Source organism: Coregonus lavaretus (assembly GCF_964263955.1).
Source record: "Coregonus lavaretus genome assembly, contig: HAP1_SCAFFOLD_405, whole genome shotgun sequence".
In the NCBI taxonomy this organism is placed as follows: Eukaryota; Metazoa; Chordata; class Actinopteri; order Salmoniformes; family Salmonidae; genus Coregonus; species Coregonus lavaretus.
In genome coordinates, this window is record NW_028160816.1 from 201,948 (window position 1) to 219,451 (window position 17,504).

Sequence of the window (17,504 nt, forward strand, 5' to 3'; positions counted from 1 at the left end):
TCAGCTGGTCTCAGTGTTCAGCTGGTCTCAGTGTTCAGCTGGTCTCAGTGTTCAGCTGGTCTCAGTGTTCAGCTGGTCTCAGTGTTCAGCTGGTCTCAGTGTTTAGCTGGTCTCAGTGTTCAGCTGGTCTCAGTGTTCAGCTGGTCTCAGCTGGTCTCAGGGTTCAGCTGGTCTCAGGGTTCAGCTGGTCTCAGCTGGTCTCAGGGTTCAGCTGGTCTCAGGGTTCAGCTGGTCTCAGGGTTCAGCTGGTCTCAGGGTTCAGCTGGTCTCAGTGTTCAGCTGGTCTCAGTGTTCAGCTGGTCTCAGTGTTCAGCTGGTCTCAGCTGGTCTCAGGGTTCAGCTGGTCTCAGTGTTCAGCTGGTCTCAGGGTTCAGCTGGTCTCAGTGTTTAGCTGGTCTCAGTGTTCAGCTGGTCTCAGGGTTCAGCTGGTCTCAGTGTTCAGCTGGTCTCAGCTGGTCTCAGGGTTCAGCTGGTCTCAGGGTTCAGCTGGTCTCAGGGTTCAGCTGGTCTCAGGGTTCAGCTGGTCTCAGTGTTCAGCTGGTCTCAGTGTTCAGCTGGTCTCAGCTGGTCTCAGGGTTCAGCTGGTCTCAGGGTTCAGCTGGTCTCAGCTGGTCTCAGGGTTCAGCTGGTCTCAGGGTTCAGCTGGTCTCAGTGTTCAGCTGGCCTCAGTGTTCAGCTGGTCTCAGTGTTCAGCTGGTCTCAGGGTTTAGCTGGTCTCAGTGTGAATGTGACGTTATCTCTCTAAGTGTCATGATGTTCTCTCTGATAGTCAGAGCTATTTTAGGACCAGACATGAGGATAAATTATGAAATGTAACTGAACTTGTGGGATACATTGTTGTTGTTGCACACACACACACACACACACACACACACACACACACACACACACACACACACACACACACACACACACACACACACACACTGTTTTCTAGTGATTAAAGAATCAGGGTGAGTATGTATGGTAGCCGTCTTTCCTCAAACAGTTTCTTCTTTGTTACATAAGTACACACAGGGTCAACAGCCCAGAGAGAGAGAGAACAGCCTAGTTAATTGAGGAGGTGTGACTTGATGAACGTCAGAGAGAGAGAGAACAGCCTAGTTAATGGAGGAGGTGTGACTTGATGAACGTCAGAGAGAGAGAGAACAGCCTAGTTAATGGAGGTGGTGTGACTTGATGAACGTCAGAGAGAGAGAGAACAGCCTAGTTAATGGAGGTGGTGTGACTTGATGAACGTCAGAGAGAGAGAGAACAGCCTAGTTAATGGAGGTGGTGTGATTTGATGAACGTCAGAGAGAGAGAGAACAGCCTAGTTAATGGAGATGGTGTGACTTGATGAACGTCAGAGAGAGAGAGAACAGCCTAGTTAATGGAGGTGGTGTGACTTGATGAACGTCAGAGAGAGAGAGAGAACAGCCTAGTTAATGGAGGTGGTGTGACTTGATGAACGTCAGAGAGAGAGAGAACAGCCTAGTTAATGGAGGAGGTGTGACTTGATGAACGTCAGAGAGAGAGAGAACAGCCTAGTTAATTGAGGTGGTGTGACTTGATGAACGTCAGAGAGAGAGAGAACAGCCTAGTTAATGGAGGTGGTGTGACTTGATGAACGTCAGAGAGAGAGAGAACAGCCTAGTTAATGGAGGTGGTGTGACTTGATGAACGTCAGAGAGAGAGAGAACAGCCTAGTTAATGGAGGTGGTGTGACTTGATGAACGTCAGAGAGAGAGAGAACAGCCTAGTTAATGGAGGTGGTGTGACTTGATGAACGTCAGAGAGAGAGAGAACAGCCTAGTTAATGGAGGTGGTGTGACTTGATGAACGTCAGAGAGAGAGAGAACAGCCTAGTTAATGGAGGTGGTGTGACTTGATGAACGTCAGAGAGAGAGAGAACAGCCTAGTTAATGGAGGTGGTGTGACTTGATGAATGTCAGAGAGAGAGAGAACAGCCTAGTTAATGGAGGTGGTGTGACTTGATGAACGTCAGAGAGAGAGAGAACAGCCTAGTTAATGGAGGTGGTGTGACTTGATGAACGTCAGAGAGAGAGAGAACAGCCTAGTTAATGGAGGTGGTGTGACTTGATGAACGTCAGAGAGAGAGAGAGAACAGCCTAGTTAATGGAGGTGGTGTGACTTGATGAACGTCAGAGAGAGAGAGAACAGCCTAGTTAATGGAGGTGGTATGACTTGATGAACGTCAGAGAGAGAGAGAGAGAGAGGTAACGATAGATTAGTAGAGAGCAGGATGCAAAGAGAGGGGTGGAACAATATGAGCGAGGGAAAGAGGGAGAGATATTTTGGCCTAAGTTAATTGGGTCAATGGAGGAGTGTGACTTGTGCCTCTAGGGAGTGAGAGGCTGCACCCTGAACAAGCCTGCACAGATTTTAACACTACCTCATCAACTCAGCTATCTCAGATCATCGTCTTCTCTCTAGTAAAATATAATATGCTGTACATGTCTAGTCCTTTGGGTACCTGGGACTGAGTTCTCTGGCTGAGTTCTCTGGCTGAGTTCTCTCTGTCAGAACATGCACATGCACCCCTGTTCCATGGCCCAGACCAGGGATATTCAAATGTTACACAACGAGGTCTGGACTACTGCAGGGCTGCGTTCAGTACGTTTTAAAGTTCTGGAACGTTCAATTAAACGGAAACTGTGCTGTACTGAACGACCAGTTGAAAAATGGGGAGGGGTTGGGGAGCGCTGTCAACATGTCCGTTCTACAGGGACCTAGATGAATGCCTCGGCACACAGCCAGCCTCCTCCATGCCTCCTCCATGTCTCCTCCATGTCTCCTCCATGCCTCCTCCATGTCTCCTCCATGCCTCCTCCATGCCTCCTCCATGCCTCCTCCATGTCTCCTCCATGTCTCCTCCATGCCTCCTCCATGCCTCCTCATGCCTCCTCCATGTCTCCTCCATGTCTCCTCCATGTCTCCTCCATGTCTCCTCCATGTCTCCTCCAGCCTCCTCCATGTCTCCTCCATGTCTCCTCCATGCCTCCTCCATGTCTCCTCCATGTCTCCTCCATGCCTCCTCCATGTCTCCTCCATGCCTCCTCCTCCATGTCTCCTCCATGTCTCCTCCATGCCTCCTCCATGCCTCCTCCTTGTCTCCTCCATGTCTCCTCCATACCTCCTCCATGTCTCCTCCATGCCTCCTCCATGTCTCCTCCATGTCTCCTCCATGCCTCCTCCACGTCTCCTCCACGTCTCCTCCACGCCTCCTCCACGCCTCCTCCATGCCTCCTCCATGTCTCCTCCATGCCTCCTCCATGTCTCCTCCATGCCTCCTCCATGCCTCCTCCATGCCTCCTCCATGTCTCCTCCATGTCTCCCCCATGTCTCCTCCATGCCTCCCCCATGTCTCCCCCATGCCTCCTCCATGTCTCCTCCACGCCTCCTCCACGCCTCCTCCACGTCTCCTCCACGCCTCCTCCACGTCTCCTCCATGCCTCCTCCATGTCTCCTCCATGCCTCCTCCATGCCTCCCCATTTTGTTGAGTCCATGGTGACTGCAGCAGAAGAGCCAGTGCTTTAATTCAGCTTTGTGTCATCGTAGCTAACAAAAGATGCCCGTACACTGATATGTTCTAATGTATTAGCCAGTCAGCTAGCTACCTATAAGTCATATGAATCGAAATGATCACTTTATTGTCTGCTAGCTGGCTGCTGACAGAGCTCATGTTTATAATGTTAACGATTGTTGCTAGCCTGTTTGTCAACTTGGCTTTTCACTCTCACCCAAATGCTTGTAATGACTAGGACCTAGTAAGCTATTTCACTACCTGACGTTGATTGCTAGCTGCTTGTTAACAAAAGTCACTGTTCATAGTGAATGTATCCTGTTTGGTAACTTTGCTTATCACTCTATCCCACACAGACTCTGATGAAGCAACCCCAGCCCTGTGTCCAGCAGCAACCCTATCCCTGTGCCCAGCAGCAACCCTATCCCTGTGCCCAGCAGCAACCCTATCCCTGTTCCCAGCAGCAACCCCTGGGCCCAGCAGCAACCCTATCCCTGTGCCCAGCAGCAACCCTATCCCTGTTCCCAGCAGCAACCCCTGGGCCCAGCAGCAACCCTATCCCTTTGCCCAGCAGCAACCCTATCCCTGTGTCCAGCAGCAACCCTATCCCTGTGTCCAGCAGCAACCCTATCCCTGTGTCCAGCAGCAACCCTATCCCTGTGCCCAGCAGCAACCCCTGGGCCCAGCAGCAACCCTATCCCTGAGCCCAGCAGCAACCCTATCCCTGTGTCCAGCAGCAACCCTATCCCTGTGCCCAGCAGCAACCCCTGGGCCCAGCAGCAACCCTATCCCTGTGCCCAGCAGCAACCCCTGGGCCCAGCAGCAACCCTATCCCTTAGCCCAGCAGCAACCCTATCCCTGTGTCCAGCAGCAACCCTATCCCTGTGCCCAGCAGCAACCCTATCCCTTAGCCCAGCAGCAACCCTATCCCTGTGCCCAGCAGCAACCCTATCCCTGGGCCCAGCAGCAACCCTAGCCCCAAACAACGAGATCTGGAGTGGGAACAATGAGATCTGGAGTGGGAACAACGAGATCTGGAGTGGGAACAATGAGATCTGGAGTGGGTACAACGAGATCTGGAGTGGGAACAATGAGATCTGGAGCGGGAACAATGAGATCTGGAGTGGGAACAATGAGATCTGGAGTGGGAACAACGAGATCTGGAGTGGGAACAACGAGATCTGGAGTGGGAACAATGAGATCTGGAGTGGGTACAACGAGATCTGGAGTGGGAATAATGAGATCTGGAGTGGGAACAATGAGATCTGAGTGGGAACAATGAGATCTGGAGTGGGAACAATGAGATCTGGAGTGGGAACAATGAGATCTGGAGTGGGAACAACGAGATCTGGAGTGGGAACAATGAGATCTGGAGTGGGAACAATGAGATCTGGAGTGGGAACAATGAGATCTGGAGTGGGAACAATGAGATCTGGAGTGGGAACAACGAGATCTGGAGTGGGAACAACGAGATCTGGAGTGGGAACAACGAGATCTGGAGTGGGAACAATGAGATCTGGAGTGGGAACAACGAGATCTGGAGTGGGAACAACGAGATCTGGAGTGGGAACAATGAGATCTGGAGTGGGAACAACGCAGCAATGAGGCTGCAAGGAAGAATGTAAGAGAGCGTTGTGAATTTGCTGTGTGGTCGCAAGAAAGGCAGTAGGAGGACGGAAGCTTGTGACCACCTTTTCTGGCATTATAGAGCGTAGGGTTGTGGGTTCGATTCCCACGGCGGGCCAGTATGAAAAATGTATGCACTCACTAACTGTATGTCGCTCTGGATAAGAGCGTCTGCTAAATTACAACAACAAAAAAAAAGGGCTGGAAAGGGCTGGCCTGATTCCCCACAACCCTGCTCCCTAGCAGGCCCCACACGAGCCAGCGTACAGCGGCACCCTTGAACACAGACCTCCACCACCTCAAGGACAACACCAGCCAGCGTACAGCGGCACTCCTGAACACAGACCTCCACCACCTCAAGGACAACACCAGCCAGAGCAACAACAGCACCCCTGAACACAGACCTCCACCACCTCAAGGACAACACCAGCCAGCGTACAGCGGCACTCCTGAACACAGACCTCCACCACCTCAAGGACAACACCAGCCAGAGCAACAACAGCTATCATTGGCTGTAGTTTCCTTTTCACCCTGAACAGACAACACCACAACGCCTTTCAACTTTTTCTAGTTTTTGTTACATACTACAGTATTTAGATTTCCACTGTGTTATATTTTACACACTTGATTTTTAACTAAATTTTAACTTAAACCTTTACATACTTTGAAAATGTGGTTTCAGTTTGCAATTACTTTAACTTTTGCACTGTATTATATTTTGCACTAAGTTGCTGTGTTTTGAACTGAATTGCATGTTTAAGATATTACATTTATACTCTTAAAATCAGTTTTTTGGTCAACCGTTTTTTTTTTTTCAACCGCTTTTATCCATACTCAGTGGTATGGTAAACAATGCAAGTATTTAGATAAACAACAACATTTAGGTAAACAATGCAAGTATTTAGATGTCAGAAGTCCAGCTATACACACCATTGCAAGCATCTGCAACTCAGTGAGTTGAAGTCCAACACTACGGTCAAGCCATTCCACATATTTACACGTCTGATGGTGTATGTAGATTTGAACCTTTAAGCCTTTTCCAGAGATGACAATTTAACCAAAAATTAAAGCAGTTGAACCTTCTGGACCTTCTGACACGTAAAGGAAAGGGGACCATTTTCATGAGAAAGCTTTAAATAAAGGTTAAAATACAGGTCATGTGACATTAATGTCCAAAACACAGTGACCTTACAGTACACTCCCTCCATAATAAATATCTACATGTCTTGACTATCAGAGAGTGATGTAAGACAAATTAAAAAGAGACAGTGTTATCAAACAATTCTTTATTAAGCGTAAACACAAAACAAATCTACAATAATGTAATGTAATGATCATTTCCCCTTCTCAACTGCGGTCCCGTCGATGTGGATAGGGGTGTGCTCCCTCTGCTGTTTCCTGAAGTCGATCAGCTCCTTCATTTTGTTGATGTTGAGGGAGAGGTTATTTTCCTGGCACCTCTCCGCCAGGGCCCTCACCTCCTCCCTGTAGGCGGTCTCGTCATTGTTGATAATCAGGCCTACTACTGTTGTGTCATCTGCAAACTTGATGATTGAGTTGGAGGTGTGCGTGGCCACGCAGTCAATGGTGCACAGGGAGTACAGGAGGGGGCTGAGCACGCACCCTTGTGGGGCCCCTGTGTAGAGGATCAGCGAAGTGGAGGTGTTGTTTCCTACCTTCACCACCAGGGGGCGGCCCATCAGGAAGTCCAGGACCAAGTTGCACAGGGCGGGCTTCAGACCCAGGGCCAAATTGCAAATTGAAGTGGGTCTAGGGTGGCAGGTAGGTATGGTAGAGGTGATATGATCCTTGACTAGTCTCTCAAAGTACTTCATGATGACAGAAGTGAGTGCTACGGGGCGATAGTCATTTAGTTCAGTTACCTTTGCATTCTTGGGTACATGAACTATGGTGGACATCTTGAAACAAGTGGGGACAGCAGACTGGGATAGGGAGAGATTGAATATGTCCGTAAACACACCAGCCAGCTGGTCTGCGCATGCTCTGAGGACGCGGCTAGGGATGCCGTCTGGGCCGGCAGCCTTGCGGGGGTTAACACGTTTAAACGTCTTACTCACGTTGGCCACGGAGAAGGAGAGCCCGCAGTCCTTGGTAGCGGGCCGCGTCGGTGGCACTGTGTTATCCTCAAAGCCTGTGTCTGTACCGTCATGTGTTCCCCCTGGGGCTGGCCCGGCCCAGTCTGGCCGTAGTGGGCTTCATCTGTAACCTGGGAGCCATCAACCCTCTGGCTGAGATGCAGGCCCGCTGGGCCACCCAGGTCTTTAAAGGGTTACTAACACTGCCCTCCATGCTGCAGGACATAAAGAGAGACACCAGCACCTGTTTGGAGCGGCACCCTCTCCAGGTGGACCATATCCCCTATCTTGACTCCATGGCAGAGGAGTTAGGGGTTCGACCCAACCTCCTAGGGTTGCTGCTGAGGGAGCCTGGTGTGGAGCCTGGTGTGGAGCTGCGTGTGCTGCTGGGGCCCAGTACCGTCTGAGAGGGCCAGGACAGTGGGATGGGGGCCCGCCAGGCTGCACTCACCCAGTGGGAGCGAGTAGCCCAGCCATTCAGGACCAGGATGGCTCCAGAACCAGAGAGCAGAACCAGAGCCTCCTGTAGTCTGAGACTGACTGGCGCTGTTCTCCTACTAACCCTCTACACACAGTCTCTTATCACACCAAAACAGACCTCCTCTATAAGATGTACAGTCTACCTGAGACCATTTCGGGGTGGAAATGAACAATACGGGTCTGTTGGCCACCATTTTATCTCCAGTGTTAAGATCACCCGCACAGCTGATCTCAATAGTCCTGCTTTCTCCCAATATTTTACAATATACAGGGTATTATCTTTCTGTAGAAATAAAAACCTGGTAATCGAGCAGACTAAGGGGTGATTTTAACTATTTGATAATCATTCAGTACAACTACAATAAAGTAATTTCTTGTTTAAGACATCAATTATACTGTGGCAATAAATCGGTTATGTGAATGGAAAACTCATGTTGGTGCACTCATTACGTTTTCATTTCCAAACTATGTCATCCATTAATTGCAACTTGTGTAATTACGAATGGCTAAAATATCCCTGAACTGTCCACATCTAAAATGTGTAACAAAATCAAGACAATCATGATTGAGTTAATATAATCTAATCAAGGTATTTCAGATGACACAAATTATATTCTAGTTATATTGATATGTTTATATGATTAATCGCATTGTCTGAAAGCGTACAAAGTACACTGAAAACATCAAAAATACATAATTTATACAGCTAAAAACAACAATGCGATGTCAAAACAAGTTGAAATTTGGGTTAAAGAAAGTGTGCTTTATCAATTTACCTGATTTTGCTAACCGTTACATTGGACAAAATCAAGACATCAATATTCTTGTAAAGCTTTTTTGTATTAAGAAAATCTTAAATTACAGCTTAATTTGAGCAAATTCCTAATTTTCCATTAATCGTGATTAATCACAGGAAATCCCGTGATTAACTCAATAAAAAAATTTAATTGTTTGGCAGCCCTAAAATTCTTACAATACGCATTTTAAATTATTTACCAGCCTTCTGATTTCTAATGTTCCTTACGGGTCGATATTTCATTGGGGGCGGGAGTAGATAGCCTAGATGCAGATGTCTGGTAACCACGGTAACAACATGAGATCAACTGATCTGCGGGTTTATTCTTGTGGGTTTTTGGTTGAAGGCAAGCTTCTCTTAACACGCAGGTGCATTGAATCTCCCGTTTAGTAGCATCAAGTGCTAACATACAGCTGCGTGTTAAGTTCTGCCTGTTGGTTACTAAGTGTGTGAAAGACAACTACAGTAGACTAGACCATTGTGCTGTCTTATTAGAGACAAATGTACGAAGAGAATGCATCAGAGCAAGGCTATCCAACCCTGTTCCTGGAGAGCTGCCCTCATGTATGTTTTCGCTCCAACCCCAGTTGTAACTAACCTGATGCTGCGTTCGTGAAGGTGGTAATATTTACCACATACAACTGGGAAGAATCCAGTTGAAAGGCCCTTCAACTGGTAACTAGGGAAACTAGTCTATCATCCCCATGCACTGAGTTTCCCACTTGCACCTCTGACATCACTGTCAACAAAAAAAGACTGCAAGCATGACGGCATCTTCAGCAGTTGTTGTTCATGGTAAGAACTAAATACAAAATTTTTGATACAAAATTCATTCTGTTCATATTTATTTTGACTTAGAAAGTGAAAGCAGCTCTGGATATAATTTTTATGGGCAGCAACTGAGAAAAACAATCACAAGCATTCTAATGACATCCATGTTTGTGTATTTCCCAGTTCAAAACGTGAATGTACCCAACTGGTATTTATGACTTCACAACGGGTAATTACCACCTTCCCACTTGGTTATGTGCTAGCTGTACGCAGTGCTAGCTGTGCCACTAGAGATCCTGGTTCGAATCCAGGCTCTGCTGTAGCCGGCAGCGACCGGGAGACCCATGGGGCGGCGCACAATTGGCCCAGCGTCGTCCAGGGTAGGGGAGGGAATGGCCGGCAGGGATGTAGCTTAGTTGGTAGAGCATGGCGTTTGCAACGCCAGGGTTGTGGGTTCGATTCCCACGGGGGGTAAGAAAAAAAATATATAAAATAAAAAAATAAAAATAAATAAATAAGGTATGAATAAAATAAAAATAAAAACTAACTGTAAGTCGCTCTGGATAAGAGCGTCTGCTAAATGACTAAAATGTTAAATGTTATGAACGCAGTATGGTTCAGCTTATCAACCAGCTAATTAAATCAGCTGGTAGAGCATGGTGTTGTGGGTTCGTATGAAAAAAAATAAAAAAAATTGTATGCACTCACTAACTGTAACTAACTAACTGTAATTTGCACCCCAGTATCTCTATTTGCACATCATCTTTTGCACATCTATCATTCCAGTGTTAATACGAAATTGTAACTATTTTGCACTATAGCCTATTTATTGCCTTACCTCCATAACTTGCTACATTTGCACACACTGTATATATATTTTCTGTTGTATTTTTTTACTTTATGTTTTGTTTACCCCATATGTAACTCTGTGTTGTTGTTTTTATCGCACTGCTTTGCTTTATCTTGGCCAGGTCGCAGTTGTAAATGAGAACTTGTTCTCAACTGGCTTACCTGGTTAAATAAAGGTGAAATAAAAATAAATAAATACAAGTCTCTCTAGATAAGAGTGTCTGCTAAATGACTAAAATGTAAAATGTAAATGTAAAGAACTTGTTTAGCTTGTCTGGCAGCAAGAATTCGGTGTCCGCGACATGGCTGGTTTTCCTATTGTAGTCCGTGATTGTCTGTAAACCCTGCCACATACGTCTCGTGTCTGAGCCGTTGATTTGCGACTCCACTTTTTCTCGATATTGATGTTTTGTCTGTTTGATTACCTTGCGGAGGGAATAACTACTCTGTTTGTATTCTGCCATATTCCCCGTCACCTTGACATGGTTAAATGCGGTGGTTCGTGTTTTCAGTTTTTCGCGAATGCTGCCATCTATCCATGGTTTCTGGTTAGGGTAGGTTTTAATAGTCACAGTGGGTACGACATCTCCTATACACTTCCTTATAAACCCACTCACCGAATCAGCGTATACATCTGTATTATTCTCAGAGGCTACCCGGAACATATCCCAGTCCGCGTGATCAAAACAATCTTGAAGCGTGGATTCCTGTTTGAGTTTCTGCCTATAGGAAGGGAGGAGCAAAATGGAGTCGTGGTCAGATTTGCCGAAAGGAGGGCGGGGGAGGGCCTTGTATGCATAGCGGAAATTAGTGTAACAATGGTCCAGTGTTTTACCAGCGCGAGTGCTACAGTCAATATGCTGATAGAATTTAGGTAGCCTTTTTCTCAAATTTGCTTTGTTAAAATCCCAAGCTATAATAAATGCAGCCTCAGGATATATGGTTTCCAGTTTGCATAAAGTCCAGTGAAGTTCTTTGAGGGCTGTCGTGGTATCGGCTTGAGGGGGATATACACGGCCGTGACTATAACCAAAGAGAATTCTCTTGGGAGATAATACGGTCGGCATTTGATTGTGAGGAATTCTAGGTCGGGTGAACAGAAGGACTTGAGTTCCTGTATGTTACTACAATTATACCATGAGTCGTTAATCATGAAACACACACCTCCGCCCTTCTGCTTCCCGGAGAGATATTTATTCCTGTCTGCGCGATGTACTGAGAACCCAGATGGCTGTATGGACGGGGACAGTATATCCTGAGAGAGCCATGTTTCCGTGAAACAGAGGATGTCTCTCTGGAAGGCAACCCTTGGCCTGATCTCGTCCACTTTGTTGTCTAGGGAATGGACATTAGCGAGTAATATACTCTGAAGCGATGGGTGGTGTGCGCGCCTCCTAAGTCTGACTAGGAGACTGCTCCGGCTGCCTCTCCTCCGGCGCCGTTGTTTTGGTTTGGCCTCTGGAATCAGTTCAAATGCCCTGTGTGGTGCGAACAAATGATCCACTTCGGGAAAGTCGTAGTGCTGGTTAGTTGACGCCACTCTGATAACCAATAGTTCTTCCCGGCTGTATGTAAAAACAATTTTCTGTGATAACAATGTAAGAAATAATACATAAAAAAACATAATACTGCAAAGTTTCCTAAGGACTGGAAGCAAGGCAGCCCTCTCTGCCGGCGCCATCTTGGAACTTAAACAGAACAGAGAAGGCGGCAGGTAGCTTAGTGGTTAAGAGCGTTGTGCCAGTAACCGAAAGGTCGCTGGTTCTAAACCCTGAGCCGACTAGGTGAAAAATCTGTCAATGTGCCTTGGGCACTTAACCCTAATTGCTCCTGTAAGTCGCTCTGGATAAGAGCGTCTGCTAAATGACTCAAATGTAAATGTAGAAGGTCACAATGGGTGACACCATGCTTATGTGCCCATCTGTTTCAGTAGTCACCCTGGCTCACCGCCCCCTTCCTGTTAGCCTGCCGACGCCACAGTCATTCTGGCACTACTGAGTCAAAAATTGAAGTGCTTGTGTCCATGAACCTGTATTGGAAATAGTTTTTTTTTTTTGTTATCAGTCACACAGCATTGATATTACATTAGAGTTAAGACTGATGTTGAGTTACCATTCATTTAATATTAAGCTACTTAATTGGCCAGTACTCTTGAATTGCCATAGGCTAGTATTGTTTTTGTAGCTTTACTGTCCCTTGTAGAATAATCTAACGCCATCCCTTCTGATTGAAGTAGTCTGTGTGACTGTCGAGTGGTGGGCTTTATGATGGGTATATGGTACCTACACATTGAGGGAATCCTTTGGCAAGTTGCCTGAATCTCCGGATGGTATCCCTCAGTGCATCTCCGGATGGAAACACAGTGTATTTGTCCTTCAACTTGAGCTCAATTGCAAAACATACATTGTGAAGGGTCGAACAGACGAAAGCACTCACTGACACCAAACTTGTGTGCGATGCATCTGAAAATAGAGCCTGTAGCCAGCCACCACACCGCAATAGCAACACGTTTCCTCACTGGCACTGCGACGCTCAACCGAGTGTCGGTGAGCTCAAGAAGTGGCCGCAACTCACTACAAAGAGTGTTCAAAGTCTATGTTATTCATCCTGAAGTTTCTCACCCAGTCCACTTCGGTGAAGTTTCCAACAATGTTTTCCCACCAGGTCCAAATCGGACGATTGGCCATGGCAGGTGCTAACGCTAGCTTCTTGTCGTCTTCTTGCCCTCCTCTGATACCTAATGTTACTATATGAGCTGCTTGCTCAGAGCGGATGGGAGCTTCGGTCCGTCTAGACAAAGTTGCACGTATTTATGTCTGTATGGACCTCGGTAAGGCCATGTGTTGTCGCAATGCATTTAAAACTCGACCAAAGAGGTCAACATTTGTACCATCAGCAGCAGTTGTTCCTTGGAGAGATGAAGCCATGATGGATCTGAGCTCAACAAAATACATCTGTGAGTTTATACGCCTTCCAGGTCAAGGGGCAGGTCAAGGGGCTGGTCAAGGGGCTGGTCAAGGGGCTGGTCAAGGGGCTGGTCAAGGGGAAGGTCAAGGGGAAGGTCAAGGGGCAGGTCAAGGGGCAGGTCAAGGGGCTGGTCAAGGGGCTGGTCAAGGGGCTGGTCAAGGGGCAGGTCAAGGGGCAGGTCAAGGGGAAGGTCAATGGGAAGGTCAAGGGGCAGGTCAAGGGGAAGGTCAAGGGGAAGGTCAAGGGGCAGGTCAAGGGGCTGGTCAAGGGGCTGGTCAAGGGGCTGGTCAAGGGGCAGGTCAAGGGGAAGGTCAAGAGGGAAGGTCAGTGGGAAGGTCAAGCGGCTGGTCAAGGGGCTGGTCAAGGGGAAGGTCAAGCGGTTGGTCAAGGGGCAGGTCAAGGGGCTGGTCAATGGGCTGGTCAAGGGGCTGGTCAAGGGGCAGGTCAAGGGGAAGGTCAAGGGGCAGGTCAAGCGGCTGGTCAAGGGGAAGGTCAAGGGGAAGGTCAAGGGGAAGGTCAAGGGGCTGGTCAAGCGGCTGGTCAAGGGGCAGGTCAAGGGGAAGGTCAATGGGAAGGTCAAGGGGCAGGTCAAGGGGAAGGTCAAGGGGAAGGTCAAGGGGCAGGTCAAGGGGCTGGTCAAGGGGCTGGTCAAGGGGCTGGTCAAGGGGCAGGTCAAGGGGAAGGTCAAGAGGGAAGGTCAGTGGGAAGGTCAAGCGGCTGGTCAAGGGGCTGGTCAAGGGGAAGGTCAAGCGGTTGGTCAAGGGGCAGGTCAAGGGGCTGGTCAATGGGCTGGTCAAGGGGCTGGTCAAGGGGCAGGTCAAGGGGAAGGTCAAGGGGCAGGTCAAGCGGCTGGTCAAGGGGAAGGTCAAGGGGAAGGTCAAGGGGAAGGTCAAGGGGCTGGTCAAGCGGCTGGTCAAGGGGCAGGTCAAGGGGAAGGTCAATGGGAAGGTCAAGGGGCAGGTCAAGGGGAAGGTCAAGGGGAAGGTCAAGGGGCAGGTCAAGGGGCTGGTCAAGGGGCTGGTCAAGGGGCTGGTCAAGGGGCAGGTCAAGGGGAAGGTCAAGGGGAAGGTCAGTGGGAAGGTCAAGCGGCTGGTCAAGGTGTTGGTCAAGGGGCAGGTCAAGGGGCAGGTCAAGGGGAAGGTCAAGGGGAAGGTCAAGGGGAAGGTCAAGGGGCAGGTCAAGGGGAAGGTCAAGGGGAAGGTCAAGGGGCAGGTCAAGGGGAAGGTCAAGCGGCTGGTCAAGGTGTTGGTCAAGGGGCTGCAAGCGCATATGTCACTTCAAGCCCCTGAGCCATGCCCGAGCCCTCTGTCAGCCCGAGCCCTCTGTCAGCCCGAGCCCTCTGTCAGCCCGAGCCCTCTGTCAGCCCGTGACATTCCCGTTGCTAATGTCAATTGAAAAGCTTATGTACATATTATGTAAATTGGTTTCGTCCCGATATCTCCATTCCAAGTCTCTTCAATGGTTATAGGCCCTGAGACTGGACCACTCAGGAACACTCAGTACCACTTGGAAAGCCATTCAGGTGTGTCTTTGGCATTAAAATGTGTGTAAATGTCTCGCTGAAAAATATAACTATCCCAGGGTTAGATTTTCAGAAGACTGAGGTGGGTTCTCCTCTAACTTTTCACCTGGACTTTGCTCCTTTTTCATTCAGCACTCCAGTGTGTGTGTGTGTGTGTGTGTGTGTGTGTGTGCGTGTGCGTGTGCGTGTGCGTGTGCGTGTGCGTGCGCGTGCGCGTGCGCGTGCGCGCCTCTGGTCTCACCATTCCTGTGTTTCTTCTCCTTGCTAGGGCCCTTGCTGAAGGAACGGTAGACAGGAGTCTGTTTAGGAGGGATGGTGACCTTCTCTACGTGTTTCCTCCACTGGGTCTGGAAGTATTCATTCTTCTCTGTCTTCTTCTCTTTCTCTTGGTACACCTTTTCCTGGAGGACAGAAACATTATTACAACGTTATTACAACGTTTATACAACTTGGTACTGCTTTTCCTGGAGGACAGAAACGTTATTACAACGTTATTACAACGTTTATACAACTTTATTATGTACTATTAACATAACTTAGTGGCCTTGTGGTTAAAGTGTCCAACCTGAGATTGGAAGGTTGGGGGTTCGATCCCGGATGAGTCACACCAAAAATGGGACCGGATGTGTCTCTGCTTGGCACTCAGCATAAAGGGATAGATTGGGGGTAAGGCCCTGCTATAGACAAGCGTCCTGTCCAGGGGGTGTCCTGTACATCAAGCTGTCTCACTACAGAAACAGGAGATAGACTAGTGTCCTGTCCAGGGGGTGTACTGTACATCAAGCTGTCTCACTACAGAAACAGGAGATAGGCTAGTGTCCTGTACATCAAGCTGCCTCACTACAGAAACAGGAGATAGACTAGTGTCCTGTCCAGGGGGTGGGCTGTACATCAAGCTGTCTCACTACAGAAACTGGAGATAGGCTCCTGCCCTATGAGCTGGTCTGGCTCAGACAAGACTTACTTTACAATGTTATAAAAACATTATTACAACATCATTCAAGCGTTATTCTAGAGTTAGGCCTACTGCTTTTCGTGCAGAGGATATCATTACAATAAGCTCCTACTATTAACAGGTGTTTTCAGGGAATAACAATGTTGTTCTACAGATATTTAAAGTCTCAAGTGTTCTGATCTATTTTGGTTAATTCTGCTGTTCTGTTTTGTTGTGCTTTTGTCTTGTTGCTATGTGTGTTGCTAGTGAATGACCAGTCCTGTTATTATCTTGTCCAGATGTGTTGCTAGTGAATGACCAGTCCTGTTATTATCTTGTCCAGATTGAATTAGCAGCTCGTTGTCATCTCTTCCATAGTATTAGGATGGACAACAAAGGATCGGCATGTACCGACACAAAAATGTATGCACGCACGACTGTAAGTCGCTTTGGATAAAAGCGTCTGCTAAATGGCATATTATTATATTATTATTATTACCGCCATGGTGTTTACCCTAACCTACCCTGTCCTGTTCAGGTGTTGTGTGATAACCTACCCAGTCCTGTTCAGGTGTTGTGTGATAACCTACCCTGTCCTGTTCAGGTGTTGTGTGGTAACCTACCCTGTCCTGTTCAGGTGTTGTGTGATAACCTACCCTGTACTCCTTGGAGAGCCTCTTCATCTTGTTGCTGAGCAGGAAGTAGACAGCCAGGGTGTGACAGGCTCTGTTGGTCAGCACGGCACTCAGCACCTCGCTGTGTTTATAACCCATCCTCTCTGTCATATGGAGCAATACCATGTGGTTGATCTCCTCAATGTGGATCCTATAGAGAGAGAGAGGTTAGCCATCCAACCTGTGTGTGTCTGTGTGTGTGTGTGTGTGTGTGTGTGTGTGTGTGTGTGTGTGTGTGTGTGTGTGTGTGTGTGTGTGTGTGTGTGTGTGTGTGTGTGTGTGTGTGTGTACCTGTTGAGGTAGGGTGCTCCAGTGTTAGCGTTAGCCAGTTGTAGCCAGGAGTCAGCCATGACCTGGTGGATGTTGGGTCTCTTAGCTGGGTTTGGTTCTAACAGCTTCTTCATTAGACAGATGGCTGCTGTGGAGTGAGAGAGTGAGAGTGAGAGTGAGAGTGAGAGAGAGAGAGAGAGAGAGAGAGAGAGAGAGAGAGAGAGAGAGAGAGATGAGAAGGGGGAGAGAGAGGGAGAGAGATGAGAAGAGAGGAGAGAGAAAGATGAGAAGAGAGAAGGGGGAGAGAGAGGGAGAGAGAGAGAGAGAGAGAGAGAGAGAGATGAGAAGGGGGAGAGAGAGGGAGAGAGATGAGAAGAGAGGAGAGAGAAAGATGAGAAGAGAGAAGGGGGAGAGAGTTTGTTAAAGCTACATTCTGGGATTTAAAAAACAACAAAACAGCCGCCCGGCACTTGTTTTGGTACATTTGTTTCTGTGTGTGTCTCTGTGTGCATGTTTCTGTGTGTGTCTCTGTGTGCATGTCTATGTGTGTATCTCTGTGTGCATGTTTCTGTGTGTGTGTACCTGTAGAGAGAGAGGGCGGTAGAGGGTTCATATCCTTGTCCACCATCTTCTGCTGCAGAGCCCTGAGACTGAAGGGCTCCACGGTGAAGGGAAGGGTGCCAGTCAGCATGGCGTACATGTTCACTCCTCTGTAAGGGACAGACAACGTTACACACCTGCGTACAACAAACTATACACTCACCTAGCCAATAATACATCTCATAAAAAATGAGTTCTAGTCAACTGGTTGAGAGGTTATCTAGTAGTTTGTATAGATGTCTTTACTGTTCACAGTCTAGAAGTGTATTTATTCTGACAGAGAAATAAGGTTGACTGTTTACAGTCTAGAGGTGTATTTATTCTGATAGAGAGAAATAAGGTTGACTGTTTACAGTCTAGAAGTGTATTTATTCTGACAGAGAGAAATAAGG

General features: G+C 47.9%; 1 pseudogene across 1 annotated transcript in view; it reads right to left on the reverse strand.

The window, feature by feature from the left end:
* The window catches only part of LOC311121422 (hormonally up-regulated neu tumor-associated kinase homolog B-like), a 69,270-nt pseudogene that overhangs the window by 1,263 nt on the left and 50,503 nt on the right, over nucleotides 1–17,504 (reverse strand). The window contains exons 6-9 of the transcript in view: nucleotides 17,095–17,222; nucleotides 16,534–16,660; nucleotides 16,225–16,393; nucleotides 14,876–15,035 (exon numbers count right to left, since the gene is read on the reverse strand). The product of the transcript in view is annotated as a hormonally up-regulated neu tumor-associated kinase homolog B-like (transcript). The remainder of the gene's footprint in view (nucleotides 1–14,875; nucleotides 15,036–16,224; nucleotides 16,394–16,533; nucleotides 16,661–17,094; nucleotides 17,223–17,504) is intronic.